This window comes from Theropithecus gelada, chromosome 2 (assembly GCF_003255815.1).
Source record: "Theropithecus gelada isolate Dixy chromosome 2, Tgel_1.0, whole genome shotgun sequence".
Lineage (NCBI taxonomy): Eukaryota > Metazoa > Chordata > Mammalia > Primates > Cercopithecidae > Theropithecus > Theropithecus gelada.
The window spans coordinates 4,078,855-4,094,408 of record NC_037669.1 but is presented as its reverse complement, the minus strand read 5'-3'; the positions used below and the strand labels follow the sequence as shown (position 1 = coordinate 4,094,408).

At 40.0% G+C, this 15,554-nt stretch overlaps 1 protein-coding gene across 1 annotated transcript in view; it reads left to right on the top strand.

Annotated features, from left to right (window-relative positions):
* Window positions 1-210: 210 nt before the first annotated feature.
* The window catches only part of ROBO1 (roundabout guidance receptor 1), a 1,168,413-nt gene continuing 1,153,069 nt past the window's right edge, over window positions 211-15,554 (top strand). The window contains exon 1 of the mRNA XM_025375994.1: window positions 211-460. The gene's annotated coding sequence lies outside the window, so the exon portion shown is untranslated. The remainder of the gene's footprint in view (window positions 461-15,554) is intronic.

Genomic DNA, 15,554 nt, shown 5'->3' with positions numbered 1-15,554 from the left:
TTCCTCCCCCCTCGGTTAAACATCGCAGCAGGCATTACAATACCAGAGGTAACGAATCAATTAAATCCATTTTCCCCTCGGCGTCTCCAAAGCTGCGTGCCTAGTGTTGCTGTGTAGTTTAGAACCGGAGCAGTAGGACCCAGGGGCCTCCGCAGCCACCAATAGAAGCGCACACTTGGACCTATTTGTATGCAATGCCTTCTGCTCTGCGCATTAATAGTAATACAGATAACGGGTTTGAAAGAATTCTCTACCGAAGAAGGACTGAATTTTTCCAGGGTGCTGATACCGAGGAGAAACCCGACTTCACTCTCTCCCCATTTTCCCACTCTTAGGTTGAAAAGTCTCAGACACCTTTCGCTTGGTTTAAACTCGGAAAGGTCTCAGTGCACAGCAAAGTTGGAGGGGCTGCGTCTGCACTACGGCGCCGCTAGATCGCTGAAAACAGGCTTATCCAAGGGTAAGTCTCGCAAATGGTTGCAAAGGAAGTGACAGCAGGCTTTCGATTTGTGAAAGGGGACACGCTGGGTTTTACACTGGTGGTTGTGGGAGTGCAGAACGGTTGCCGAGAGGACTCTGCAGTTCATCCAGAAATTGTGGCCGATACGCCAGGGTGTTTTGGGGTAGAACCAAAAAACCTTCAGGCTAAATCGGAAATTGCAGCCTTGCGATCGGGAGGGATTCAACAAGTTTTCCTGCAGGGATGCGATGTTTGTTTATTCCTTGCAAGTTGTGCCCAGTTTCCGTTCCAGGTAGGCTGCGACTGCTTAACAAAGAAGTTTTGGGATTTGTTTGTTGTGTGTGGCTGGACTAACCCTTGTCTGAGTAGGTTTCGTGCCGCTTTTGGCTTCTTGGGGGCACACCGCGCAATCTCCTCCTGGGATGCGGCGAGCACCAGCGGTCTGCTGGGCTGGGGCCGGGCAACTTTGCAGCTAATCTCAGTGTCGCTGACCGCGCCGTTGTGAGTGATGTGAACGGACTGAGGCGTAGACCCCGGCTGGCTGCAGGGAGCTTCCAAACTCTGAAAGCATTCTCAGGAATGGATGAGCGTGGGGGCTTTGAAAATAAGCGTCACTGGGTGGATTTTGGTAAACTCTTGGCGACATGTAGGCAGCGGGGACTTTTGACACTTGCGATTGCAACCTGCAGGATTTTGCCTGAAAACATGGTGCTGATGTGAAGATGAGCGCTGAAAGCTGAGCCAGCGGGGACTTTATGTGAGGGAGGAAATGAGGGAGGGAAGGAGGAAGAATGAGAGAAGACATGAATGGAAAAGGTGCGTCCCGTCTTTCACACACAAAAACCACACGAGTGGGACGAGCTAGGAGGCGCTCCAGTTGGTGGCGTTTAGCTGGAAAACGTATTGCAGGGAGGTCCAGGAGCCCCTGCATTATGGATGAAGCTCGTGCCCTTCTGGGGCCCCTTCCTGCTCCCTCTCCCGGCCCCCTCTTGCCAGCCCCGCTTCCCCGAGCCTGCGGCCCCAGCGTTGGCGCGGGTGCGGTCGCGCGCGGGGCTCGGTCCCACAGCTCCGCCAACACAATAGGGAGAAGCAGGCGAGCCCCGCGGGCGGCCGATGCGGAAAACTCGGCGTGGCAACCCCAGTGCCGCAGCCTGCGCTGCCGCTCCACCCGGGACAGCGGCGCTGCAGAGGCGGCTTCTGCCCGGCTGCCACGCGCCCTGGGGTCTCGGAGGACCGCGTGCAGGGCGCTCACACCTGGCCGCTGAAATCCTGGGATCCCCTTCTAGGAGGCACTGTGTCCCACGCACATAGGGGGTTGGGGGGATGGAATGCTAAGACATCCCACTTCTGGCTCGAGTCGGAGCTTCCACTACTCGAATATCCTTAGTATGCACCCCAAGCATCTAGAGGACCTGCGCCCCCAAGAGAAAAACGACACGAAGGGGAAAGAAGGGAAATGTTGATGAGGCTGCAAGAGGGGAAGGAAAACAAGCAATTTGGGGCAATTATGGTCAGTAGTCAGGCTTTTCTGGTCTCTTTTAAGTGGATTGATTTAGACGGAGCTTTGAAATGCTGCCCCTGGCCTCTCTGCCGCACTAAAGGGGGCAGATTTCCAGAAGCAGGAACTCACTGGAGACTCCTTCTGTAGATGAAGGGAGGAAAGGGCAGGGCAGGAGGCTCATTTCGCAGGGTAGTTTAACCCTGACCTCAGCACCTCCCACCCTTTCACGCCCCGCCAGGGACTGCCCCGACCTTGTAAACTCCTCTGTGTCATCTGCCCTGTGTAAGTGATTTTCATCAAGCTGGGTGGTACAGAGGCCTGTTAAGAGATGGTTGTCTGTTTCCAAGTAGTGGTGGGAGATTGTTTAATTTGGAGGTTGATTGTCAACCCCGGCTGAGCGCGCAGAGGAAGGAGCGTAGATGCAGGACCCTATAGAATGGGCCACTTGGGGTTGTCAGTTACTTGAAGGCTATGTATCAAAGGAAATAGAATGCTTTGAGCACCTGGGGGAAGACGGTGCCATTTCATTTTTTCCTCGCTTTCCCTGTGCCTCCTTTATTGTGGTTGTTTGGGAACTAGGATATAATAATTACTAAAAAAAAAAAAAATGTTGAAAATCCACTGATTTATTTGGAAGCCTCATAACTGGGTTTTCAGGCCCAAACTTTTATGCTCCTAGCACCTATTGTTTTGAAAGCCTCAGTTTGCCACCTTAAAACCTGCTTCTCCACTATATCTTGAGGAAGCACTGGTAACTTTCAAAGGCCATCCGTAAGCATGCATCATATTGGTTTTATTAAAGGGAAGAGGCAGGGTTAGGAAATGTTCCGTCAATTTTTGCCCTTCCAATATCGGCCCCCATCCCCCCCCCCGAAAAGGAAGATGAAGCAGCAGCAGCTCAGAGCAGATATCTAGTTGGTAAGAGGACTTTGTTTCTTAGGGACCTATACCTCTCCCATGAGGGACAAAGATTAGGAGTATGTAAGGAGTGGGGGCATTCACCTCATATTGTTGCCTTGGTTTTTGGACTTCCTTTCACCTTTTCCCACATATCTTCCTGCTCCATGCCTCTTCCAATTTAGCCCTGTAGGATCTGCAGAATTGAAGCACAATGACACAGCTGCAGATCCCTGGTGGAGGCTTGCTTCAGAAAACAGCTGATAATCACATGTTTGTTGTATTTTCCTATTTACTTCCTTTTACTTCCCTTCCCTTCCCTTATCCTGTCCTTGAACCAGTGTTACCACCTTCTGGGCTCTACTCTATGAAGGTTAGTGATTTCCAGAGATATAGCACTGAGCTGAGCATGGGAGGAGGGCAGAGACTCAACAGCTGCCTAGGGAGTCCCAAAGGTTTAATGCCGACTTTCTCTTACCCTATGCTGCATGAAATAAAGAACAAATACCCTAATATCTCCCCAAAGAGAACTGCATTGTTCTGTATAATTTTCCTTTACCTTATAACATAATAGAATCAATTCAAACATGAAATAACATTGGCCAGAGATGAAAAGGAAGCTATACACTTGTGTGCACTATTTGGAAACTAGTGTTGTGCTTAGCTACAAAATCTCACTTTTTGGCATTCCTGTATACTTAATACATTAGGAACTACTTTTATTGAAGCAAGATTTAATATGTTACTTTCATTATGAGGCTGAGAAACTCAAGACACCAAAAAGATGTGAATTTAAAATGAAAAAAAGCAAGGCAGTAAAGCAAGCCCCTGGCAGCTTGATGAATGAGCAGGTGCAGTGCACCATTTGAAATGTAACTTGAGGTGAGCTTCCGCCAATTTGCTGGAGAATGAGCTCCTTCTTGTCACCTAAACTCAACTGATTTTCCTCTCTTTCTGAGACCATAAACAAAAACATAATAGCATACAGTAGGCTAGATTATGACCTGGTCACATAATCGTTTATCTCTCTAAACTTGCTGTTGAAGTGAGCAATGTTACTGTTGATGTATTCATATTTGTACCTAAAATATATTAGTGCTATATGGATCAGTCAATTCTCCCAATTCTACAGGAAACTGAGGTTCTAGAAGATTAACTGACTAATTCAAAACTGTATAGGATAAAACTGTAGAAACAGTGTTAGGCACGGTACCTGCAACAGGTATTTCAGTTAATCCCAATATAACCCTTTCAAAGTAGACTTTATTAGGTGTCTACAACATATGAAGAGAATGAAGCTCAGAGAGGTTAAGGAAAATATACATGACCATTCAGCAGAAAAGGGGTAGAGCCAGGATTAGAAACAAGTTCTTTCTTACAACAGAGTACATGCTTTTCTAGTATGTCATACTGCTGCTTTTAAATGAGCCATTCTCTTCAATTAACTATACCTACCTATTTTCTCCCATACTTAAACAAGGAGTTTGATTATTCCTTGAATTTTATGTTAGTGCTCGTAATTTTTAAATCTCCTTTATGTCGTTTTCATGTCCAAAGCATTATTTGCATTTGTCCAAGACCAAACTTTTACAGTTACTTTCCAGGGATCTCATAGCCAGTAAATAACTGTTTCAGAAAATATACCCCACCCCTATCTGACACCCTACCCGTATTATCATCTCTGGGGAGCAGATCATTTGGGGAAAATTGAGGGACTTTTCATTTTCTTTGAAATTTGTACACATATAGCCATGATGTCTGAGAAGGATCCATTACGTCATTTTCAGCCAGAAGTTGTACATTTCCACCTTTACATTCTGCACACATGTCTTCTCTAATCTGCAAAATTATCTTCCTCATTTGGCCAAACACTATCCATTTGTCCGGGATGGTTCATGTTCCTTCTTTACCATAAAATTTTTCTTATTATTCCAACACTATTGCTGTTCCTTACCTCTGAAATTCCAAGTAAGTTCCAATAACATCTGCTGTCTAATCTGGTCTTTATTCAGGGATTAGGAGTAAACTAACATTTCTTGAGCCTTTACCTTATATACTTTTACATACATTATCCATCAACTATAAATTTCTATTTCTTCATTGTATTTCTTCATTTTGCCCTTATTGCTTTTTCACTCTCGATAGTCACCCAGATGTTGTGATACATTTCTGGAGTTTCAATAATGACATCCAAATTTTATATTTCTTGTCCATGCATTGCTCTGATTGTCACACCTATATTTCCAAAGATCTAATGTCATCTCCACCTAGAGATGCATCACAAACACTTTAAAGGAAACTATCTTAAAGGAAAGCATTCCAAGCCACAGGTATCATCCTCCATGCCACACACTTGCTTATTTCTTTAGATTTCCAAGTTACAAATACTACATCATGCATCCAGACACATTCCTCTTTGCTATGTCCCTCTGCCTCATTCTCTATGTTCAGGTCATGAAAAGAAAAACAAATTAGGATTTTTCTCTTGAGCTTCACCTCTTCTCCTCATGGGCCTGTCCTCCAATTCTTCCTTCTGCCTCCTGGGATCAGCCATTTGAAGTCATGTGCATCCAGCGTGGCAAGCTATCTGTTAGGGCAGAAATGACAATTTCTAAACTCCTTATCACGTCTTTGAAGGTACTCTGTGATATGAAGCATGAATTCTTCTTTTCAGTCTTCAGAATGATCAATTACTATGAAAATGTACTTGCATTTTATTAAATACTCAGGCTGTTTCATTCCTCTGTGTGTGTGTGTGTTTGTGTGTGTGTGTGTGTGTGTGTTTTTTCCAGAATTCTGCCCCAAATGGTTCTCACTTTCTCATTTTTTCAGCGATGTTTGAAAACACAAAACAAGTGTCACTTCTTCTGTGAAGACCCTCATGTTGAGAAAATAGGTTTAAGTATTCCTCCCTTTCTGATCATTTAATAATGCCTCTGAAATTCCATTGCAATCATTTATTCATTTCTACTATGAGACTGCGCTATGATCTGATGTTGTGTCTTCTCCAAATGCATATGCTGAAATTAAAATTAGGAGATGGGGCCTTTGGGAGGTGATTAGACCATGAGAGCAGCGCCCTCAAGAATGGGATTAGTGCCCTTATAAAAGAGGTCTGAGTAGGCCGGGCGCGGTGGCTCAAGCCTGTAATCCCAGCACTTTGGGAGGCCGAGACGGGCAGATCACGAGGTCAGGAGATGGAGACCATCCTGGCTAACACAGTGAAACCCCGTCTCTACTAAAAATACAAAAACGAGCCGGGCGTGGTGGCGGCGCCTGTGGTCCCAGCTCCTCGGGAGGCTGAGCCAGGAGAATGGCGGGAACCCGGGGGGCGGAGCTTGCAGGGAGCCAAGATGGCGCCGCTCACTCCAGCCTGGGCGACAGAGCGAGACTCCGTCTCAAAAAAAAAATAAAATAAAATAAAAAGAGGTCTGAGTAATCTCTCTTGCCCCTTCCCCCACGACTAATCATGAGAAGATGGCCGTCTATGAAGCAGAAAGCGGGTCCTCCCCAGACACCAAATCTTCCAGCACCTTGATATTGGACTTTACAGCCTCTAAAACTATGAGGAAAGCATTTCTATTGTTTACAAGGCACCTACTCCGTAGCGCTTTGTTGTGGCAGCCTGAAGATTCTAACACAGACTCTAAATTCTGTGAAGAAGTATGCCTCAAACTTTGTCCATTGAACCAAATAAATCTTAAAAGTGAAAAAAATAACCCTTAAAACACCAGTTCCAGGATCCCCCATCAGAATGACTGCCATAGAATATGTGGGGGTGGAGCACTTGAGTCTACATAGTAACAGATATTCCAGGTGTAACCAGGGACAGGATGTTGATCACAAGAGTTGCTCTCCAATTCAGCCAGATCAATATGGTCCTGATTTTAGCAGTTGGGGGAGGAGCCATTTGCACAGCTTTTTAGATCTTATTTTGTGTCTTCCCGGATTACTGTGCTTCAGAGAAAGATTTGCTTAGAGTCTAATAAATTAGATCACATGAGTCATTCTTACCGAAGTACGAGAGTCCTGCATCATAAAGGCCGATTTGCCAAGAGGAGAATTTCGGTAATCACATGTGAAAATGGCATTTAGAGTTGAGGTGCTGCTGTACAGAGTACTTGGAGCTTTTAATGACTCTGACTTTTTATTATTATGACATGTTTGATTAGCAGACACAAAAATGAGTGAAACAAGTTCCCTTGAATTACCACCCATGTTAAATAATAAAAGATTAAATGTAATACTGAAGTTTTCTGGGTACTCTTCCAGATTGAATCTCCCTTTTAAGAGCTAACCAGTGAGTAAATTTGCTGTTATTATTTATATGCATTTTGTCTTGCGTTTACTATATATATTACATCTTTAATTCATAAATAGTATTGTATTAAGTGAAATATTTGCCTAAATTGTCAAATATTGCTTGCATTCTTGGAAATATTTTTATGATTAATTAAAGTTGCTTTGGGTAGAGTTACTTTATTCATATTCATTGCAATATAGTATTCTATAAATAGTATATTCTATACTATATATACAGCATTTATATTCTATAAATACTATAAGTATATAAGTATATTATAATTTTAAATATATTATTAGATATTTAGTAGATATGGTAAAATATATAGTATATTCTATATATAGTATATATATTCATATATAATATAGTGCATATATATAGCATATATACAGTATTAAAATATATATTATGATTTATGTTTTTCTCTCTCATTTATAGGTATTTTCACTTCTTACTATAACAGACTGTAGCAATTTTTTGGCACATGTCTCACTATGCACATATACTTTTTAGATATTTGCCTAGAAGTGAAATTGCTGATGATATGCAATGTGTTTCTTCTCTTTTTTGTGCGCAAACCCATAATAGTACCTGTAGTATATATAGTTTCCAAGCATATTTGTGAAAGCCCCCATGAATATTTAATAATATTCACATTTCTTAATTTTGCCAGTTGAATGGTTTTAATTTGTCTTTTCTGATTATTAGTGTGGTGAGCATGTTTTCATAGAACATTCAGGTTTTTTTTTTCTGTGAGTTGCTTAAACATATTTTTTACCCATTTGTCTAGTGAGACATTTATCCTTCATCTTGCAGATTATAGAAATTCTTTATATATTCTGGATTCTACTTTTATTTTGGTATATGCATTTGAAATATATTTTTCTAGGTGGTGTTTTATCTTTTTTTCTTCTTAATGAAGGAAATAATTCTATGTATTTTTTTCAAATATGATATACATTGTGCTTTATTAAAATTGATAACCTTTTATTACATTTTTCCATCTTGTTTTGGGACACCAATCTTTATGGTGAAATCATAAAGTATATCTTACATTTTTTTCTGAAAATTTTTCACTTATGCTTTTTTATTCTTTTTTTTTTTTTTGAGATGGAGTCTCACTCTCTCACCCAGGCTGGAGTGCAGTGGCACAAACTCGGTTCACTGCAACCTCCACCTCCTAGGTTCAAGCAATTCTCCTGTCTCAGCCTCCCGAGTAGCTGGTACTACAGGTGCCCGCCACCACACCTGGATAATTTTTGTATTTTTAGTAGAGATAGGGTTTCACCATATTGGCTAGGCTGTACTCGAACTCTTGACCTCAGGTGATCCACCCACCTCGACCTCCCAAAGTGCTGGGATTACAGGCATGAGCCACCACACCCCGCCTCAATTTTGCTTTTTACATTCAGGTATTTTGCTTTAGCTGGAATTGATTTTTTGTTTTATGTGCTGAAAAATATGATTGCCACTCATAAGTTTTCCGTATGCGGGTGGGCTAGCACTGCCTTTTGTTTATAAGGCTGGTTGGCATCTGCCCTCACGTGAGACACCTGTTTCTGGTTATCTCTGTCAGGTGGGTTTGTGGACAATCATCTCACTGAATCATCACAATGTTAATAAACCAAAGTGAAAAGCATTAATTAAGACTAATTAAGACTTCAAACAAAATCCGATTATGTTTAGCCAGAATTAAATACCATTTTTTTAAAGACAAACTGTATAATCTCTTTAAATTCTATGTGAATTGTTCATGTGTAATGAGTCCTTAGCTAGGCATAGCATCATTTACTTAGTTTTAGTTCTCTATAGAGAATATTAATGAATACCATTTACTAAGGATGAACTTTCCTTGTGTATAGGACTATAGCAAAGGTAAACCCTAGAAATGGACTTCAGTACGTGGAAGGAAGAAGCATGACTCACTGTACGACCGTAGCATGACTGACCATTTGCCAGGTGAATTAGAACCTGGAGATAGAACATTTCGGCACAACAGCCAACAGCTCCTGATCAATGTGTAACTCTTGAATAAGCATTCAAAAATATTAATCCAAGCACAAAATGTTTTGAAAGGAAATTATTCCAGCATATTGTACATATTATATTATATTTTACCCTGGAATGAGGAACTAGGAGGATTGTAAAACAACTTCGCTTGCTTATATGTAGTCGCAGAAAGTATTCTGTAAGAATTTACCTTTTATTCTCCAATTAACAACCTCATACTAAACAAGCATGCTTTGTGCTAAATAAGTATTAGATTATTTAAATATTGGGTATTAATTTAAGAGAGTGTTAAAAATGGCCTGGTTTAGCCAATGACAGATGCATAAATTCATAAGCTTACCTAAAATTAATCTCTGTACCAAATATAAATTATATTCATACCAATAATTTTGATTTCTTCCAGTGAATGCTTTTTGTCACAATCTGATAAAGGAAAGAAATTATTTTGGAAAATGAAGGAATTTATTGTGTGCCTTTATTCACTCTTTCTGGCCCTCTTTTATGTGATTTTGAGTTTGAGTTCTTCAGCACTCTGCCTTTCATAGACTCCAAGCTACTTTCCTAACTTCTTTCCCTTTCTTCTCCCTCTCTCCTAAGTATAGTGTGTCTTACAATACACTGTACACTTTACCCTCCCGCAACACACCACTCTGTTTCCAACTCATTGCCTTCACCTTCTTGTCTTCTCAAAACACCTTTCTTCTTTTCTGTCTGTAGAGATTATGTTCATTCTCCAAGATATAACTTTATTTTTATGCCCTTTTTGAAGCATTTTCTCATTTTCTTATAGAAAGGTCATCTCTCTCTCATTTGTGTTTGAATAAGACTCAGCACTTGCCTGTATTACCCTTTAGCACAGCATTATTTGTGTCAATCTTAATAACCAGACTGTGACTGACTAGGACAAAGATGACAACAACGTATCAGTGTGTTTATCTAAACTTATGCTGTCTAATACTCTAACCACTAGCTACATGTGCCTATTGACACTGAATGTGCTAGTGCAACAAAGGAACTGAGTTTTAAATTAAATTTATTTTAATTTAGAGTTTCAATTTAGATAGCTAATTTTATGTCGTGAATACGTGGCTGGTGGCTACTGTCTTGGATAGAGCAGATATAGACTGTTTCCATCAGCAGAGAAAGTTCTATTAGACAGTGTTGGGAAGAATAGACCCACAGTAAAATTAGAAGCAGATGAATTTATGAATAAAATAGTTTTACAGGGCATGGTAATAACATCAATGCTTTAATTTTCAGTGGATAGCTGCCACGGAGTTGTATTTTACTCATTATCGTGTTGATAAGAATAATTTTGCAACTCTACAGATTTCAGCATGTCCAGGAAAGAGATAATCTCAGCCTGATCAAGGAGGCAATGACAGTGTGAACCATCAAAGGAACTAAAAGAAGAGTTAAAGCTGTTTTTGGTGAATTCCCTAAATATTCACCTACAACCTGTTTTCCTGAGGTGGAAGTAGAGTAATCATCATGTTTTAAGACTCTGGGATATGAAAAAATGCGATGGGGCCAGTGGTCATAATTCCTTCCCTCAATATTTTGACTCCTTCACGTGAGAAGGTAAACTCGTGTCTTCTTTTTCAAATATTGGATTCAATTTGACATTAATAGCCATAAGGATGACTATTATTCTTATAGTTATTATTTAGACATAGGGTTTCATTCTGTCACCAGGCGGAAATGCAGTGGCACGATCATAGCTCACTGAAACCTCAAACTCCTGGGCTCACGTGATCCTCCTGCCTCAGCCTCCCACAGTGTGGGCATTACAGGTGTGAGCCACTCTGCCCAGGTGTTTGGCCTCTGTCCTCATTTGAGACACTTGTTTCTGGTTATTGTCTGTCAGGTTGGTATGTGGACAGTCATCTCACTAAATGATCACAATGTTAATGAATTAATCAAGACTTCAAACAAAATCAGATTATGTATTGCCGGTGGAAATGTGAAATGGCACAGGCACTGTGAAAACAATACTTTGGTTCCTAAAAAAAATTAAACATAATTATTAAATAATCCAGCAATTCTACTTCTGGGTACATATTCACAAGAATGAAAAGCAGAGACTCAAACAAATTATTTGTGCAGCAGTGTTCGTAGCATCCTTATTAACAGTAGCCAAAAAGTAGAAGAGCCCCAATGTCTATGGATGAATGAATGAATACACAAAAAGTGATCTATTATGTACAATGGAATTTTTTTCAACCATAAAAAGAAATGAAATTCTGATACACACTGCAACTACATTGTGGGTGAACTTTGAAAACACTATGGTAAATAAAATATGCCAATAAACAGGATAAATATTATGTGGTTCCACTTATATGAGGTACCTAGAATAATCAAAGTCACAAAGATACAAAGTAGAATGGTGGTCAGCAGGGATTAAGCGGAGGGAGAGATGGAGAGCTATTGTTTAATGAATACAGAGTTTTCCGTTTGGGATGATGAAAGCATTAAGGAGATGGATTGTGGTGATGGTTGTACAACAATTTGAATGTACTTAATGTTACCGAGTTAAACACTTAAAATGGTTAAAGGCATACATTTTAGGTTACATATATTTTACCACAATAAAAATGACTTTGATAAATATTTATTATGGAATCATTTTTGCTTGGATATCTTCACTCCTTAGAAAAATATCTCCACTTCTAATGAGGCCTGTCAATGTTCATTTTAAAGATAACACCATATAATAATAGACTCTTCGCCTATTAATATTAGGAGGAAGGCAATAAATCAAGAGATTTTATGGAAAATGAACATACCTGCAATGCATCTGCCCTATGGGTTGCAATATACTAAACAAGTATATTTAAGAGAGAAAATAAAATACATAACAGTGAATATTGGGATTCTGGATATGAGAGCTGGCGAGGTATGATAGAGGTTTTGGAATGAAATGACTGCATAACTGAATGCAGTAGGTGTGTAAAACCCCAAGAGGACTTCCTGTTGAGGGTGATACAAAGCGGCCAATAAGGCAATGTCTTAGCCACCTGCACCTGCAAACTGCCAGATCAAAAACTAATATGATCAAATGGGATTACTCCAGTCACACAAATGTATGCTGAGATCGTGAATTGCAGATTATGGAGCATCTGCTCCCTTTCTGACTCCTTGTGGGGCAGGATATGTACAAGGAAGGGTCTTGCGGTGATGGTGAGAACACTGATTGCTCTTGGTGCTGGAAACAAGCCACAGTCACATCCTCTTCTTTTGTTTTTTCCCCTTCTTGTTATGATTCACATTCTGATTATAATATCACTTTAATCAATCTTCCTATTCTAGCGCCATTAAATATTTTAAGTAGAAGCAATTTGGCATCCTACAGATAACACTCTTTCCAGATGATGCTCTAGGGTACTTAAAACCCTCCTTGAGATTCACTGCCCTTTTTACATTACACAAAGATAAGGCTTTTCATCTAACATGCAGAGGGCATGAGCTGTGAGTTTTTTGTTTTGTTTTGTTTTTTGTTTTCAGAAGAGTAAACCACTGGGCTAGCTTGGTTGTATTCTTTGGCATGATGCTGTTGCTTGTAGATGGGTTTCCATGTAATTAAATTCAGCTTAATAAGCACAAGAGGGTAGAAAGAAGATCTTGATTATCTATTAGAATAATATTGCAATTAGATAAATTAAGCAATCATTTTCATTCTAAGCATTGTGAGATAATTTGGGGGTATGAGAAACTATTATTAAAGTGGTATCAGGGCCTGGTACAAGTGGCTCACACCTGTAATCCCAGCACTTTGGGAGGCAGAGGCAGGTGGATCACATGAGGTTATGAGCTCGAGGCCAGTCTGACCAACATGGTGAAACTCTGTCTCTACTGAAAATACAAAATTAGCCATGCATGGAGGTGCGTACCTGTAATCCCAGCTACTTGGGAGGCTGAGGCAGGGAATAGCTTGAACCCGGGAGGCGGAGTTTGCAGTGAGCCAATATCACACCATTGCACTCCAGCCTGGGCAACGAAAGTGAAACTCTGTCTCAAAATAATTAAACAAATAATTAATAAATAATTAAAAGTGATATCAGGTAATTAGAGCTTGGGTAGGGGAAAATGTCAAGAAAGAATTGTTTGTGTTTTGTCCAGAGCTATGGTCTTAGCTAACAGAGTAGCAAATATGGTCTTTATTTTGCTTTAGTTGCTAATTCCAGAGCAGCTAAGAAAGATTTTGGTTGGAAAACTGAAAAGCATTGCCTGCTTTTCTGCAGTCCAGGCACTTTATATTTCATTCTATTCCTTCTCCATTAAGTCTCTCCAACCTGCCTGTGAGGAGAAAGAATGCTAGAGTGGGAAGATAAAGACGTGGAGCTGGTGCTGCTGAGATGCTCAGTCATTCGCAGGATCTTCTTCTCATCGGTTCCTATAACCTTGTCTTCATTCACTTTGGCATTCTTGTCTTCCATGACTTACCTTCTTAAAATGAGCAAGGGACTGACTTGAACAACTTATAGTTCACTTCAACAGGCATCTATTAAACACCAATCTGTATAAGGCAGGATACTAGACAATGGAAGGCACTGAAGTGAATACGAGTGATCTCCACCCTCAGCAAATCCAGGTTACAGCATAGACCAGTCCCACAGCTTCAGTGGGGTTCTCTCTCTCTGCTTTCCTGTTCACTTCTAAAATGGCATATAAAACCTGCTTACATAATACTATTTCAGAATAATCACTGTTTATCTTCAGAGACAACCTTTTCCTTGGGGCCATGGCTCATCAATTTTCCTCCTTCATGTATTTCCAACCTCCTTAATAATTGATTTCTTTACCTATTTTTATCATTATTTCAATCCTAGAAAGAACATTTGTCGAAGTTTTCATAATCCTTTCTCATCAAGTTATTTCCTTGTATCCTTAGACCGCCCGCACCCTTAAAAACCAAACTTTTTGAAATAGTGTCCTTTTTGACTATCTCCTATTCTTCGCCCTCAATCAATGGTAGATTTGTACAGCTCTAATCTGATCACATTTAGATCCCATACATTTTAAAAGTTGCCAAATAACAGTCTAGCTTCAGATTTTATCCTATTTCAAATTTTTGGATCATTTTAAATTTATCAAATAAGTTCAAAGACACCATTCTCTCCTAGATTTCCTCCGTATCTTTGACCTTTCCATTCCCTTTGCTGCCTCTTTCTCCTCTGTCAGTGTTTCAAAAGCTGTGTATTCCCCAGGTTCTACCCATAAAGCTTTTCTGTTATGATTCGGTGGGTTCTCTCTTAATGCTCTTCTTTGCATCTAAGACTTTAACTTTTATATAATGGAGAAAAAAATGACATGGCATTAATAATAATTATTGGCAAAGATATTTGCAGATGATGTCTGTAGAACACTTATTGCTTGCTCACCATCAGGAGAAGCACCTTTATCATTTTTTGCACACAATCCTGCAAATCACTGAGTAGACAATATCATCACTGATTTGCAGATAAGTCTCTCATGTACAAGGGTTCAGGGCAGAGCTTAGGTTCAACCCTGTTTTGTTTGACTTCTGAATCCAGGCTCTTAACATTAAAAGACTTCTTGCAAATAGATACCCTTACAGAGACTCTCAATTTAGCGGTACACTAAAATCACCTGGGAGAGTTGTTTTTTTTTAATCCCAGTATCCAGTTTGCACCCCAAATCATTGAAATCAGAATTGCTGAGAATGTGAACTAAGAGTTAATATTTTTAAAAAGTAGTTTAGGTGATTTGAATAAGCAACAAAGTTGAGAACCACAGGTCATACGAAATATTTTGATGGCATTGAAGTGTATTTGTTTTTCTATCACCGATCTCTCTCCCCAGCTTTATTTTCATTTTACAAAATATTTTCCAGGATTTACTGTGCCTCTTCATTTGTCTGCTCTCACTCCCACCCAAATGAACTAACCGTCAGTCACACTATTAATGTTTGCCTTATAACCTAAATCTTATTAGATTTTTCCCACTCCCTACTGCCTCAGGTCTTTTAAATTAAGCCTATGGACTTAATTGGGATCTCCCTCACTCCTCATAGTTGATAATCCCTCTTTTTTAAAATTGTATCCCTCAGTCATATTCTTTCTAATATTCTTTCTCTTCTTCATTATCTCTGCAAGTAAAGTCACTCAGGCTGTCCTCATCTCCCATGTAGAATTTTGTAGTGGACTCCCTACCTATTTTCCATAATTATGTCCTCCCCTCTATTTATTTTTTTCCTTGTTTTATTCTGTCAGTGTTAACTTTCAAATATGCCCATCAGCTGTGCTGCTCTTGCAATAAAACCTTTGCTTGACTGCCTGCAGAATAGAGTCCAAGCAAATTACAAGAATTTGTGAAACCTTCCACCCTCTGCACACACCTTTCTTCCTCACCTAATTTCT